We start from the raw sequence: 16648 nt of genomic DNA on the forward strand, positions 1-16648 counted from the left end.
AATGGGCACTCCTGTGTGCCCGCGTGCTGGCACACTAGGTGCTAAGGAAAGAGACGTTGTTCCATGGTTTCACTCTTAAAAATGTTTACAGGACATGCAAAAGTGCTAAGGATTAAGCGACAGAGTCTATTCACCGCGGCTCTGCTCTCGAGACTTTCCCAGCAGGAGGGGCGGGACCAGAACCTGGGGAGCACAGCGCCTGCGCACTGAAGACCCTGAAGCGTCCTCAGCGAGGTGGGCGGGGGATGCTAGGGCATCCGGGTCCCTCACCCCGCCCCAATGCATGAATGAGAGGCGCGGCGCCTGCCCCTCCCCCCGCCGGGCCCGCCCCTCACCCCTAGCCGCGGAGCGCAGTCTGTAGCCGACACCTCAGCCGCACTTCGTCCCAGCAGACGATCGCTCCCCACAGCTAGCCACTCGGCGCTGACGGTCCGCAAGGCTGCCGCCGCCGCTGCCGCTGCCGCCGCCTGCGCTACCGAGTGAGTGAACGAGCGAGGGCCGGGACGCCGAGGCCCGTCGCCCCCCAAGCTCGGGCTTACGGGACCCGGTAGGTCCGGGTTCGGGATGCCGAGGAGACCGCGGGCCAGCGCCAGCCTCCCACACGCTCACTCCGGGCTCCCCCTGCGGGGGGCGGGGAGGAATGGGACAGCGGCCGCAGGCCAGGAGGGATGCGGAGGAGGGCTCGCCCTAGAGCCCGAGGGTGCAGGGGCTGGCGCCGAGAAGTCGCGGCAGGGAAGGTTTGCTCGCGGCAGGGGAGGTTTGCGACGCCTTGCTCGCCCCGCTTGCGGGTGCCGGGCGCCTGGCTCCGGGCGTGGGAGGTGGCTGGGATGTGTGGGAAGGCGACAGGACAGCTAAGACCGCTGCCTCGGTGTTGGTAGTGGGAACGCGCCTTGGGGGGCGCGGCGTGGCAGTGTTTTCCCGATCCCCATCTGTTCCTCCCCTTTCTTTGTGGCGTTTGTCTGGTGCCCGTTTGTCACTGTATGGTGGCTGTGGTCTAGGGTGCGATCTCTCGACTGGGCTTACTCATTAATTAGAGTCAGGTGGTGGCCTCCAGCCTGTGGGTGGGGGGCGCGTGTGCGTCCACAGGCCAGAGAATTGAGGACCTTCCTTTGTTTCCAGAGACCTAATGGGGTATGTGTGTGTGTGTGTCTCCTATGAAATGAATCAGATCATTAAAATAGGGTCTGAGGAAAAAAGACATTATCATCAGACCTTCACCCAATTCTGTCTCTGATGTCCTTTCAAACACCGTTTCAAACAAACATTTTTTGTTTCTTACTGTAAAAATCGGTGGGCTTCGTTAATTGAAAATATATGTCTATGTTCCCATGTATCTGTACACCTAGAACACTTTGTTTTGGGGGTTTAGATAATAGTAAAATACTGCTGTGTGTATACATGGGAATACTCCAGTACATATAGGACACTGTTTTCTGGGTTTAGTTCATTTACAATATACACCCATGCTCGTGGACACGTCTATAGAAATAATCCAGTTTGTATCCAGGACACTTCCCAGCTGCTCAGTACGGGGAGATTTTGTTTCTTCTTGCCCCTGTGTTAATAAGAAGGTGGTCCAGCAGGTTCTGTCCACCTCCTTCCCACCCCCCCTCAATGATTTGGCACAGGGTTTTTATTGCATATTATCTTGGCATGTGCCCTTGCTTTGATCTGAATTTTCCTGTGTTCTGTTGTCTGGTTGTGCAGCCCAGCTCGATGGCTCCTGTTACAGGACTACTGGAAAACAGAACACCTTTTATCGCAGTCCTCATCCCCAGAGAGAAGAGGGAACTCTGCAGGTTCCCAGACTTTCACTTGCTCAGTGGGACTGACTGCCTGACTTTGCTCCTAAAATGAAGATCAGGAGTTACAAGTTGGTGTAGACCAGTTAAAAAGAAACAGTTGTAGTACTATGAACTCTTCCTTGCTATTTCTTTTGGACCTTTTTTTCTTTCTAAATCAGATTTTATAAGCTTTAGAAGATAGTTTATTGCATTACTAGTTTTATAATTTTTTTATAATTCCATTTTACCCTTATAATTTCACAGAGTGATGGGAAATTGGCTGAAGTTGATTATAAGAAACACGCTTCGAAAATATTTTAATTATGATCTTTTGATTTAAAATACTGGTAAAAAAAATTAGGAGGGCTTATTGAATGAAATGAATAATTGAATTGGCTCAGTGTTAAGATTCTCTTTAAGATTCTTTTTAGTCATGTGTATTTTAATTCCTTTTAGTTTTCATTGCAAAATAATATCTAAACTAAGCAGTCTTCCACAGCATTGTTTATGTATATTACCTTTATTAAAAACATTTGCTTTTAATTTGAAGGGGAAATTTTCCATCAGTTGTCTTGGGATCCATCATTCTTGGTAAAAAAAAAAAATCTTACCTTATGGCCAAGTTTTTTTGTAGAAGTTAAAATTAGTAAAAGTTGACTTTTCAATTTGGGGAAGTTTGGGTTTTATGATGTAGAATTTAAATAAATTTTAGTATCCATGAATTTCACTAAAAATAAGTTGACTTTAAAAACAAGAGCGTCATTAACTTCCTTAACTAGTATCACTAATGTTGAAGCAACCCCAATAATTTTATAAACTGCCCACATCTGATTATTTTTTTAGGAATCTCCTTAAAATAAACCATAAGGGGAAGTCTTAGATAAACAAAGTAGTATAACCGGAATTATTGCTGAAATAGGCTTGCATAGTACCACAATACTGTGGAACTTTAATTTTGCAAGAGTGACTTAGCTATTGTTTGAATCAACAAAGGAACCTAAAAACATCCTGGCCTTGTTCAGCACCCTGTTAACCAAAATCTCTACCAACCCTTAGCATGGCATTTCCTGTACCATGATGATTAAAGAAAAAATTCTAAAGTAATTTCTAGATCATCAAAATAAATTAAATTATGTTAAATGCTGTTTTAGTAGTAAATATTTTAATTAGAAATACTAATATTGTTATGTTAGTGATGGTAATAGCAGGTATGGTAACAGTTACCCAAAACTGGGATACATTATCCCCCCAACAATAGCTGATAATAAAAAGTAGAATGTTTTTTCTGTTGAGCATTTTCTATCAATGATTGTTTTTCATTATAAACTATATGAAACTGCCATTTTTTAGATTGGGAAGTAGTAAACAAATCAACAATTTCTTTTTTTTTAAGATTTTATTTATCTTTAAAGGGGAAGGGAAGTAGAGAGGAAGAGAAATATCAATGTATGGTTGCCTCTCCTGCGCCCCCTGCTGGGAACTAGCCTGCAGCCCAGGCATGGGCCCTGTCTGGGAATTGAACTGAGACCCTTTGGTTCACAGGCCAGCGCTCAATCCACTGAGCTACCACCAGCCAGGGCTAAAATAAACAATTTCATATGGTTCAGCCACTTTCAACTTTCAGCAGTTCCTTCTGTTATTTACCTTTATTTCATTTTTAATATTTAAACTGTTATTTCTTGATTTTTTACCTTTGGATATTTGGTTATTGCCTATAGACTTCTATTTTGGAAGTCAGGACTTAGCTATCCCATACAGCCATCCTTCTGTTCTCTGCTCATACATAAACTTTACAGTTCCCAGTTAATCCGTTTTCAGTATCTATTTGACTGTGACAATGTACCTGTTATTCACAGATGAGCTATGTAAAGTATTAATATTACATTTCCTTTCTTGTACAACTTTTGTTTCTCCTGAATTAAATATTCATCTCTTTTCTTTGTTTTTCACTTGCTTAGTTTTCTTTGTACCAGTCACTAATTCATCCTCAAATTCTATGACAGAACTAATAATCTTTCAATATTTTCAAATAATTTGTTTCATTTCTTTTTTCTAGCTGTCATCTAGGATTTCCTTTGGTTATCATTTTGGGAATTCCCTTTGCCTTCTTCCTGTGTTAAATCCTTTTTTTTTTCCTGGATCCTGTGTCTCCCTCACTCATTCTTTAGTAGCTCCCTGAGAAAGGGCATATACAGACTATGAAATTCCTTCCTAAATTCACAAGTTGCGTGGCTTAACTGGATATTGAATTCTAGACTGAAAATTAGTGTCCCTCTTTTGAAAGTGTTGTTCCATTAGCTTCCAGAATTGCTCTTTAGAAGTCTATTGCTATCTTAATCTCCACATCCTTTTTCCTCCCACCCTAGAAAAAGGTTTGGATAAACCTTTTGTTTGTTTATTTCTGGTGTTCCTGACATTTCATGATGTTTCACGAAACATCTTTTTTTGTGTGCTCATAGGGCATATAATATTTTCTGTAAGTGACTGTACGGTATATATGTCCACACAGACACACACACCCCATCTCACTCAAAATGCTATTCTTTATGGTGTTGCTATGCCTCCCTGAAGAGGCAGGGTCTTTGTTTTCCCTCCTTGAACCTGTGAAGACATGATTGCTCCCCAGAATGTTGGGTCGTAAGGCAAAATCATGACTTAGGAGCACGGCTGAAGGATCAAGAGCATGCATCTTGGAGGGCATGTATTTTTTATTTTTTACTTTTAAATGGGATCTTCACTGGAAATGTCAGTTGGCATCAAAGAAAATTTCTTCAAGCAGTGAAATGCAGTAATCGCCTTAGGAATCAACCCAGAGGCTACCAGGTGCATTTTTCAAAATCCACTGAAGGGAGTGACAGAACTATCCATGACCAATAAAGAAACACTCTTTAAGCCTCATGATTAAATACTATTGTGACTAAATATGACAAATATAACATTTGCAAGATTTTCTATGATGAGAAGATGGAGACAAATGAAACTGTGTAGACCACAGCTGGAATGGACATTGTCAGTGATTTGGTGTTTTTCTTACAGATACATATCTTTTTAAAATATTTTTTACCCATGAATTTTTTCCTATTTACAGCTGCCTTATCCCTCATCTAGCTTTTTCATGAGTACACGTGAGTGACTGAATATTACTGGAGAACTTGAGAATCATGATTAAAAATCTGAAGTGAGCTCTCAGCACTGCCCAGGAAAAAAGATATGAGATTCCTAATAAGATCTTTTTGCCTATAACTATTTAGTAATTTCTCCCCACTCTTTTTGCTTAGGAGTGGCCCACCCCTTCCCATACTGATAAGCAGGCTTTATGCTTCATTGAGGGTTTAGAAGTTATCACACAGATGCCCCTCTTCCTCCCCTCACTAAATCTAGAAATTTACCTTCCTTAGTACTCGTGTTTTCTGTTATTTTCCTAAGGAAAGCCACCTTCTCTCCCACCATATTCCTCCCACATACCTACTTTAGGATTTGACTCTTGCATTTGTACCCTCTCTCGCATTAGCAATTCTCCAGGGTACCATCCCTGTCAACATACACATGTTCTTATATTGCCCATCTTTGAAAACAGAAGAAAAAATTGTGACTTTTTCCAGACTTCCCATCCATCCCCTTCTTGGGGATGGTTATATGTCTCAGAAAAGAAGTTTGTATTTCCCCCCTACCTCCTGTGTAATACATAACACTGAAAATCTCTCATTGACTGGTATTTTTGACTCTTCCCCCCACTGGAAGGTCAGCTTCCGGAAGTCAAGGACCTCATCTGTCCTGTTCACCACTGTGTCCCCTGGGACAGCAATTGGCACAATTGATGTACCTACAATGTAGTAAATTAATATCAACTGGCTACCTACTCAATTATATTGGCCAAAAAAAAGGCAAAACTGACATTTTTCTTAACCTGGTAGAATAAATAGTTCTTGCTCTTTAAAAATTTCTAACAAAAATCAATTTTTATTAATTTTTTAACTACTCACTTTTTGCTATACTTGAAAAGTTGTGACTATATTAATACTTGAATTTTTTCCTACATTACATTTCATTCTTTCATAGGTATAATTTAACATGGGCAGTCATGCACCTGGATTCTGAGTCAGACTGCTTGGTGTTGAATTGTAGCTCTTTCACTTTTGCCACATGACCTTGACAGATTTCCCAACTTCTCTGTTTCCTCATCTGCAAGGTGGAAATAAGAATAGTTCCCAGCTCATGTTTTTTATGTGGGTCAAATGAGATAACACGTAAAACACTAATCTCAGTGTTTGGCATGGGGGGGTAAATATAATGAAAAATAATTATAGTTATTTGTATAAACTCCAATTTCTAGTATTTGATCTGACTTAGTCACTATAATATTTTTGTCCAGAGTACTTATAGCTCCTAGAGTAGGTTAGCTATGAATGTGACTCAACTGTTTTTATTTTATGTGTGTTTTCTGATTCCTTGCCTCTCTATTTCCCAGATTATCCCATGTGATAGACTGGTAAAATGGTCTACCATTGACACAGAAGCACACTATAGCACTTCCTAGCAGTTTGGTCATTTGATTAATCATTTTGATGACTTGATAAAATATTATTTCAAGCCCAGTCCTGTTCTTTATTTGGCCTGCCCAGGAGTGAGCATTCTTCTTCATGTTATTCCACATTAAGTTTTCTTGTTTCTGGAAATGGAGCTTTTAAATCATCCAGTACATTATCAACAGATTATTTTTAGTAGCTATAAGACATCGTTGTTTTCCCTTACTAGCTGACTGGGAAGGTAAATGTGTACAGCAACACAAAGTCCATTCTGCGGGCCACATGAGGAATAAAGACAGGCTCTGTAGAAGTTCAGAGTAGGTAGGGGCATGTCCTGCCAGCCTTAAGGGATTCTTACAGATTTCCTGCATGTTAAATTCTGTTTTAGCCTATTCCCGTATCATTTCGTCTTGATTTTTATTTTGAAACTTTGCTTAATAATCATGGCAGTAGTTTATTTAGATTTTAAGGCTGATAATACACAAGCTAAAATTTAGAGCAGTTTTTCATTTTAGAAATTTTTCCTTGAAGTAATTAACTTAGTAGTTACTCTCCCTCTTTCTTTCCTTGTCTAGGTAGGCAGTGTGGACTCCTCCAATTATCTGGGCATTTCTGACATCAGAGTGTAGTGTTGGGTAAATTTAGGGTTCAAAAGATGCCAGATGGTTTGAAAGGAATTGTGAGCACTCCAACTAGTGCACTGCATTGAAAGCCAGCTGGCTGAGCCTTGTCTGCTCTGGAGGTAAGAATCAGACACTTTGTTCCGAGCCAGCTGGCCCCGGAGTAGCTGGCCAGTGGACTTATTTTGGTTGGCCATTCCTGGGAAAGCCAGCCTGGGCCGTCCATCTGCCATAAGGACAGTCTGATACCAGAGAGTTACTCTGTGCTTCCTTGGTGCTCTAGGGAATTGGAGCAAGCCTGAGTGGCAAGGAAAGGAAGCCATTTTTTAGATACCATTGCAAGTGAACCTCACATTAAATTGTGACCTTGCTCTGTAACAAGTGTAATGCAACTTAAGTTTTTTATGGATTCAATGCTGTTGGATGTATTGCATTAGAATTGCTTATAGCTAAAGTATCTGTAGTGAATTTTTTTAAATTTTGTTTTTATTTTAATACTCAACCAAGGGTATGACTTTTTGAGAGAGAGAGATATCAGTCCATTGCCTCCTATGCGCTCCCTAACCGGGGGTGGTACTTGCAACCTAGGTTATGTGCCCTGACTGGGGGGTAGAACCTGAAATTTTTTGGTGTATAGATGACTCTCCAACAAACTGAGTTACTCAGCCAGAGCAATATAGTAAATGTTTTCATATTGTAAATAACTTCCATTTGATCGGCTTCTAAAGTTCCTGCTTTCATTTACTGACTTTTTATTTTTTAATTATACTATTATAGTTGTCCTGACTTTCCCCCTTTGTCCTCCACCCAGCAACCCCTACTCCCTCAGGCAATCCCCCCACCATTGTTCATATCCAGGGGTCACATGTATGTATAAGTTCTTTGGCTACTCCATTTCCTATACTGTACATTATATCCTCATGGATATTATGTAACTACCTATTTGTACTTCTTGGTCCCCTCACCCCTTCACCCGTTTTCCCACCCCCCCCGCATCTTGCAACCATCAAACACTTTCTGTATCCGTGATTCTGTCTCTGTTCTTCTTCTTTGCTTAATTTGTTTTTTAGATTCAATTGTTTATAGATATATATTTTTGCCATTTTATTGCTCATAGTTTTGATCTTTTTCTTAAATAAGTCCCTTTAACATTTCATATAAAAATGTCTTAGTGACGATGAACTCGTTTAGTTTTTTGTTTTGTTTTTTTTGTCTGGGAAGCTCTTTACCTGCCCTTCACTTCTAAATGATATATTTGCTGAGTAGAGCAGTCTTGTCTGTAGGCCCCTGCTTTTTATGACTGAATATTTCTTGCCAATCTCCTCTAGCCTGCAAAGTTTCTTTTGAGAAATCAGCTGACAGTCTTATGGGAACTCCCCTATAGGTAACTAACTTCTTTTCTTTTGTAGCTTTTCAGATTCTTTCTATATCTTTAACCTTTGGCCTTTTTATTATGATGTGTCTCGGAGTGGGCTTTTTTTGCATCCATCGTGTTTGGGACTCTCTGTGCATGTCTATTTCCTTCACCAAATTAGGGAAGTTTTCTTTCTTTGTTTTTTCATATAGATTTCCAATTTTTTGCTCTTTCTCTTCTTGTGGCACCCCTATGATGCGAATGTTGTAATTCTTGAAGTTGTCCCAGAGGCTGCTTATACTGTGTTTATTTTTTGGATTCTTTATTCTTCTTGGTGTTCTGTGTGGTTGTTTTCTTTTGCTTCATTATGTTCCAAATCGTTGACTTGATTCTCAGCTTCATCCACCATACTGTTATTTCCCTGTAAACTGTTCTTTATTTCAATTTATGAATTCTTTGTTTCTAATGCTATCTTTTTTATGCTCCTGAGGTCCTCACTAAGTATTCTGAGCATCCTTATAACCAGTGTTTTGAACTTTGCATCTTCTAGATTGCTTATCTCCATTTTATAGCTCTTTTTCTGGAGTTTTGATCTGTGCTTTCATTTAGGCCATGTTTTTTTGTCTCCTCATTTTGGCAGCCTCCCTGTGTTTGTTTGTACAGATTAAGTAGCACTGCTTTGACTCCATGTCGTGGTTGTGTGGCTTAATGTAGTAGGTATCCTATAAGATCCAGTGGCACAGCCTCCCCTGTTACCCAAGCTGGGTGCTCAAGGTGCACACTTCATGTGGGCTGAGTACACCCTCGTCTTGTAGTTGAGCCTTGGTTGCTATTGGCAGATGAATGGGAGGGATTTATCCAGGCCGGTCAGCTGCAAGGATTGGCCTTGACCACTTAACCACCAACCTCCACCCTCTATGGAGGATCAGCTGTTCAGGGCAGGGTAGTAGTATTCTGACATGGTCTGTAGCTATCCACTGGGTGTGCTGGACCTGGGGTTTCCTGGGTTGTGCAGGCCAAGGTCAGCCTGTCCGGTGTTTTCTCCTAGATCACCCTGCTTGAGCAATAAAGCAATCTGAGATGGCTGCTACTTTTGCTGAGCTTGGAGATTCCCAGTTGAAGCCAAGCTGTGAATCAAGGCTGGCTGCCACTGCTGGACCTGGGGCTCACTGAGGCCTGCTGTTGCTTGTTTGAGAAGATTTAGGAAGTTGTACAGTATGAACCAAGACCAGCCATTCCTATGGAAAAGCAGCTTGGGCAGGGCAGTCTCTGGGGATCTCCAAGGTGAGTCAGTGTTAGCCAGGTTGATAGAGACTCAGATGTGTCACCAGCTTGCTGGCTCAGTGAGTCTATGGATCTGAGGGTTTAGAGAGGGGACAATGTCCTCTGCTCGTCTTGATGCCAGACACTTCCGTTTCTTCCACTATGCAACGGGTGCTTTTCAAGCTGCTACCCTGGTGCTGGAGCTCAGAGGAAATGAGTCTGAATAGGTAAGTCCATGTGGGGTTCTTTAAGAGGAACTGCTTGGGGCTGCAGAAGTTTCTTTCACCGACTCAATCCCCACTGGTTTTTACAGTCAGAAGTTGTGGGGACTTATCTTCCTGGCACTGAAACCCTGAGCTTGGCGGCCTGATATGGATCTGGGACTCCTCGCTCCCATGATATGCCTCCCAAATTTTTATCCACCACTTGTGGGTGTGGGACCAGCTCATTCTTTGCTTGCACCCCTCCTACCAGACTGGATGGATGTGGTTTCTTTAATTCTGTAGTCGTCAGACTTCTATTTAACTCGATTTCTGATGGTTCTGAGAGTGATGATCGTTGTATATTTTAGTCTTAATTTTGATGTCATTGTGCAAAAAGGCAAGCGATGTCTGCCTATGCCACCATCTTGACTAAAAGTTTTGACTTTTCTTAAAGTGAGGTTTTCCTATTTTCCTTGTCTTCTAAAGTTTTGGTCATTTATAATTATTTTCATCTGTCATAATGCTTTCTCCTATATAAACCACAGGCTTCTTCTGTAGGATGTTAATTATGTGTATCGTCTTAAAATCTATGTCTCATATCCTGGCCACGTGGTTCGGTTGGTGGCGCATTGTCCCATACACCAAAAGGTTGTGGGTTCATTTCCTGGCCAGGGCACATACCTCGCTTGTGGGCTGATCTCTGATTGGGGCAGGTAGAGGAGGCAACTAATCGCTGTTCCTCTCTCTTCCCTCTTCTCTCTCTCAAATCAATAAGCATATCCTTGGGTGAGGATAAAACAAAATCTGGGTCTCTTTTTGTCTGTTATTTCTGTTTTCCTAACTAAACAGATGCTTGTATCAGGTATAGTTCTTCCTTTAGTGAACTTAGTGTCATAATACTTTAACTGAGCCCTGACTGGTGTACTCAGTGGATTGAGTGCGGGCCTGCGAACCACACAGTCGCGGTTCAATTCCCAGTCAGGGCACATGCCTGGGTTGCAGGCCAGTTCCCAGCAGGGGACTCACAAAAGGCAACCATACACTGATGTTTCTCTCCTTCTCTCCTTTCTTTCCTCTCCAAAGATAAATAAATAAAATCTTTAAAAAAAATTTTTTTAAATAATAATAATTTAACTGAGAACAAGGGAAGTAAGTGCAAGTATGGCACCACAGATATGAGCATTCGGTTCATTTGCTGATAGTGTTTATTGAATTCGCAAATTAATAATTTCATAACAGTCTATCACTATGCTTTATAGTACCTTTAAGTTTTTTTTTCAAATTTGGAGATAGTTGCTGCATTACTNCAGTCAGGGCACATGCCTGGGTTGCAGGCCAGTTCCCAGCAGGGGACTCACGAAAGGCAACCATACATTGATGTTTCTCTCCTTCTCTCCTTTCTTTCCTCTCTAAAGATAAATAAATAAAATCTTTAAAAAAAAAATTTTTTTAAATAATAATAATTTAACTGAGAACAAGGGAAGTAAGTGCAAGTATGGCACCACAGATATGAGCATTCGGTTCATTTGATGATAGTGTTTATTGAATTCGCAAATTAATAATTTCATAACAGTCTATCACTATGCTTTATAGTACCTTTAAGTTTTTTTTTCAAATTTGGAGATAGTTGCTGCATTACTTAGGTTTATTAGTTTTATCTAGGCATACCAAAAAAGCATGAACTAACCTGTATCTCCTTAGTGTTCTTACCCAACTCTGAGCATGAAAAATTATGCTCAGTGCTATAAATTTGAAATAGAACTAGGTATCATGTCCAAATGGGCTTTTCATTGCAAACCAAAAGAAAAAGTTTGGCAGATAATGAAACACTAAAGTATGAGGTAATGTAATTTATGGGAAGTGGGTGAGAAAGGAAGTCAAAGATATAGGCTATCATTCTTTTCCTTTAGAACAAAAGAAATTGCAAAACTTTTTCAGAAGTATGTTGGGTATCTCATGCTTGGCTCTAATTAATAAAAGTTTTTGCTTAAACTTAACATCCCTGAAAACAAGCCTGAAGAAATTTTGTGGTACTGAGAAAGATTTTTTTTTAAATCTTGGACCATAATATCAATAGCTGTGGGCAATAGTAAACACAGAAAATCATCTTTTACCTTAGCTAAGCTATACCCAAAACCTGTTAGGCCAGTAGCATTACATACATTGCATATTTACTCCTTACAACAGCAACCCTCCAAGAGTTGTTTACGGATGATAAAACAGAAGATCGAAGAAGTAACCTGTTTAGCCCTGCCCAGTGTGGCTCAGTTGGGTGGGTGTCATCCTACAAAGCAGAGGGTCGCCTGTTTGATTCCCTGTCAGAGCACATGGCTGGGTTGCAGATTCAGTCCCATGGGCAGGGTGTATGCAAGGAGTAGGGGGTGGAGGCAACTGATCAATGTTTCTCTCCATCTCTTTCTCCCTCCCTTCCCCTCTCTCAAATAAATAAACAAATAAATAAATAGTAAAAAAAAGAATAAGAGAAGTAACCCATTCAAGTTCACAAGGTCAGGAGCTAGATTTAGAACCTAAGCCTTTGTCCTTTAACCAACCACAAAGCACAGTTGATGATGTCACCTTTCACAGAAATACATCTCTTTACTATTTAGATACAATCCTACACTGGCACTTTTGGAAGACGGTTGATAAAGAAAATTCAGAAACCTTTGCAGCAAATAGCTGGAGAACAATGGGTCGTTTGGGGGCATCTATATTTGATGTTCCTGAAGTAATTAATCATTGCAGAATTGCAGTAAGATGAAGTAAATAAAAATGACTTGTTAGAATGGGACGAAGGTGCTCTGTGGTTTCCTAAGGTTGCCGTAACAAATTACCACAAAAATTGGTGGCCTAAGACAATAGAAAGTTTTTCTCTCATAGTTCTGGAAGCCAGAGGTCTGAAATCAAAGTGAGCCCGGCCACTTACTACATTTCCTCCAAAGATCAGGAAAGAATCCCTCCTTCATTCTTCCAGATTTTGGTGGTTCTACATGTTCCTTGGCTTGTGGCTACATAACTCCGTCTCTGCTTCTGTCTTCACACAGCCTTCTCCTCTTTATCTCCCTAATAAAGACACTGCCATTGGATTTAGAGTCCATGTGCATAACCCAAAATGATTTCTTCTCTAGGTCTTTAACTTCATTACATTTACAAAGACCCTTTTTCCAAATAAGGTCACGTTCACAGGTTCCTGGGGTTACGACTGAACATATCTTTTGGTGGGGGGAGGGGTATCACTCTTCAACCCACTACAGATAGTAACAACTTCCTTGGTGTTAATTTTCATTTTGACTGCTGTATCACACAGAATCCCAGATTAGACGAGTATTCGGTAGACCACAGTACAAAATGGGGAACAGTATTGGAAGTGTAGAAGGCCTGAAGACTGAAGTTCAGAGGAGGGTCAGGAGAATCAAGGAATGTTTCATGGAGGCTGTATTGCTTATGAGAGATCAGGAAGGATAGATAGACTTTTATCAGATGGTCGGGGTAGCCTGCAGTATGCAGATAGTGGTCACAGCAAAGATAGGGAGCCATCTTCCTTTGACTGAAGTGTGGTGCTTAGAGAAATAGTGGAGAACAGGGTGGAGTAGTCCAAGTCAATTGGGAGGCCTTTAGTGTGTATGAGTTTGTACTTTGTTTAGAGTCGCTTACTCATTACAACACTGCAACACTACAAGAGTTTCTAATGGGCCTTCAGAGCTATGATAAAACCTTTTGAAAAATATGTAGATTTTTTAACTAGAGAAAGATTTTCAGGTTAAGAACCACTGCTCTATTAGAAATAAAATGTTGCTTACTGCCTCAAAGATGTTTGTGGACGATTATTGATTTTCTGTTTGGTTTGCTTTAGACTACTTAGAATATAATTTGAAGATGGAGCTCCAAAGAGCCTTAGTCAACACTGTCTGTGGAATACGTTATAAATTTTGCATACTAAAAGTTAAAATACTCTTTCAGGAGGGATATGAAGTAGGTCCTGGGTTCATGGAAAACTGATTATACAAAAAGAAAACAGCGACTCCCAGTCAATGACAGTGTGTGCAGACATGGCTCACCTCTTCGCACAACGACATCAAAATTAAAGCTAAAATATAGAAGAACCATCAGAAGTTGAGTTGAATGGAAGTCTGACAACTACAGAATTAAAGAAACCACATCTATCCAGACTAGTAGGAGGGGCGCAGATGCAGAACAGGCTGGTCCCACACCCTTAGTTTCTACCCATACAACTTGTGTTTCATTTCATTCTCCTTCTATCTCAGCATTTATTCTATGCTCTTTTTCCTACATACTCTTAAGAGACCCCTCATTAATTCATGATGACTGTAAATTAAATAGAAATCAATAGTTAAATGCTGATAAGCAGATTATTTATGATTAACAGTACCTGTATGATTGTCTGGGATGGGGGTCAGCAGGGAATATAAGTTATCAAGTTTGAATCCCTCACCACCTTCAACTTCTCATAGAGATCTGATGGCGTGATTTAAATTGAAAACAGAGACTTTATCATTACCTAAAAATGGAGAAAAAGTCTTTATGGAGCCAAAATAGAATAATTACTAGGAATATGGCAAAGTAAAAACAGACCAACCAAAATAACAAACATCTGAAATTTAAAAAGTGTTTTAGAATATGAACTTTAATTATGATAGCAAAGATAGCAGCACTTCAGACTTGATTTTAGAACTTTGGTAACACCAACAAAGAGAAAAGCTGTGCACAGATCCAGAGAAAACAATGGGGGTAAAGGAAACAGAAAAGAAAACCCAAACTGCAGAGAATGGAATTGTCAATATGGGGCTGAAAAGGATAAAAGATACAAATACTATTAAAAGGAACTAGTTACAGTAAAAGAAAAAAAAACCTTGAAACACTGTGATAAAAAATATAAATTTCCATCCCTTAAGGGAAAAATGGCATCAAAATAATGGGGCAGTCAGTAAAATTGAGGCTGGATGAAGATATCCAGATTAAAATACAGATGGAATAGACAAGTTACACCAAAGTCTATAGCTGTAGTTTATCTCCTTTAAATAAAGTGGGGGAGGGGGGAGGGTTGCAAGTGGAAGGTGCCTCAGGAAGCGAAAAACTGAAGATGTTATTGTAGAGAAAAATAGACCTTTGCTTACAGATTGAGAATTTGTGGAGTACTTTCCTTTCCCCCCCAGCTTTGGCACTTAAAGACGTACTTACTTATCAGTTTTGTAAAACCGGAAAGAAGGAAAAACTATTCTCTGGAGAATAAAAGAATGACCTCAGACTTTATAACTGAGATTATAGAGAGAAGATGCATTTAGGGAAGGAAATATTTACAAAATACCAGCCAATTTATCTTGCCTAGCTCTCTGCCTTCTGAAGGTAAAGGAGTTTGAACTCTCATATTTTAGAAGGATTTCAGATGGCCAAGTACCAGAGAAGATTATAAAAGGCTTGGAAAGCAGAGGAAACTTCTGAAATATAAGTGGTTGAAACTGGAGCACTTGGAAGGAAGAGAGGCAGTGGAACCATCCAGGAATGGTAACTTCAGTATTGGGGCACACAACTTCTCAATGCAGGGTTTGTACCAGAGGGCCTGCATTCCATCATCTCGGCCTCTACAAGAACAGAAATGCAGCCTTAGCCTAACTCAGTGATAACCAGGACCTAGGAAAATCTTGCAGACCAAATCTCACAGGAATTCCAATTTATGGATCTGGCATGAGAAATAGAATTTTTTCAAGTGAACTTGAACCTTGATTAAATATGAGTAACATTTTTGCACTCTTTCTCTTAGGTAAGTCATGGGGAAAACAGAATTAAAATCATTGTATAACTTTGGTGGATTTAGAGGTAGAATAAAGAAATGTCAGTGGTTTTAAGAAGAATTTCTCTGCTAACCTTGCAGTATTCTTCCCTGGAATAGGGCTTTCTGGTGGACCTGTAATGTCCAAGTGTATGACATTCACTGGCAGACTCTGAATATGGCAGGAAGTGTATGCTTAATTCTATTTATATAATCTATGCTTCTTTATAGACAGATATGTATTAACATCATCTCCTTTTAAATCCCTTAGTACCATTGTCTCTACCAGCTTTTTGTACAGATGTAGGCAAATATTGGTCAAATAATCACTTTAAGTTTCTCTTAAATTCAACAATTCAAAATATATAAAAGGATATAGATACAGATGTAGATATAGGTATCAACGACCCTCCCCAGGGTCGTTGTTCTCTCAGCAAAAGCAGCGCATATCATCAACTTCTTAGATATCCTTTTAAGGATGGTTCATCTATATTCAAGCAAATTTCTGTGTTCTTTAGTAGTGACAGCTATCAGATCCAACTAGTAATAGATGTGTTCACGGTGTTACCAGTGACATGAGGCAGAGCAGTCGGCTATGGGCTGAGCTGCAGAGGCTTCACATCCAGCGCTGATTGTTAATACTGGCATAGAACCTGCCTTCTAGTTCTCTCAGGCTTGGGGAACTACAGGTTAATACTAACCTGTTAATACTAACCTGTAGTAACAGGTTAGTAGAGGTAGGTACTGGCAGTCCAGTTAGGCCACTCATTGGCTCATCAGCTGAACTTTAGTCAGAGTTCTGAGAGAATGAGCTCTCCTGCAGTTAGTTCCTATACTCTAGCTGAACAAAACGAGGATGTATCCTGGTTTGCTTGTATTTTTAATTTGTTCCTGAGACTACTTTGATTATGTTAGAAATCAAAAAGAGGACTTCCGCCAAGATGGAGGCATAGGTGGAAACACTGTGCCTTCTCCCACAACCAAGTTTGAATACAACAAAGGTTTAGTAAACAAAGACACAGCCAAAGAACAGAAAATTGAACAATACGAAAGTCCAACAGCAATGAACCATTCTACCGGACCGGTAAGAGGGGCGGAGCCAGCAGTGGA

At 40.3% G+C, this 16648-nt stretch overlaps 1 protein-coding gene across 2 annotated transcripts in view; it reads left to right on the plus strand.

The window, feature by feature from the left end:
* Window positions 1–319: 319 nt before the first annotated feature.
* Window positions 320–16648, plus strand: part of RNF24 (ring finger protein 24) — a 43196-nt gene continuing 26867 nt past the window's right edge. The window contains exon 1 of one of the 2 annotated variants that reach the window (XM_037051715.1): window positions 320–479. The gene's annotated coding sequence lies outside the window, so the exon portion shown is untranslated. Of the gene's footprint in view, window positions 548–16648 lie in introns of both variants that reach the window. The other variant, XM_037051714.1, reaches the window with a different exon arrangement.

Source organism: Sturnira hondurensis, unplaced genomic scaffold (assembly GCF_014824575.4).
Source record: "Sturnira hondurensis isolate 20B ecotype Veracruz unplaced genomic scaffold, ASM1482457v3 Scaffold0007401, whole genome shotgun sequence".
Classification (NCBI taxonomy): domain Eukaryota; kingdom Metazoa; phylum Chordata; class Mammalia; order Chiroptera; family Phyllostomidae; genus Sturnira; species Sturnira hondurensis.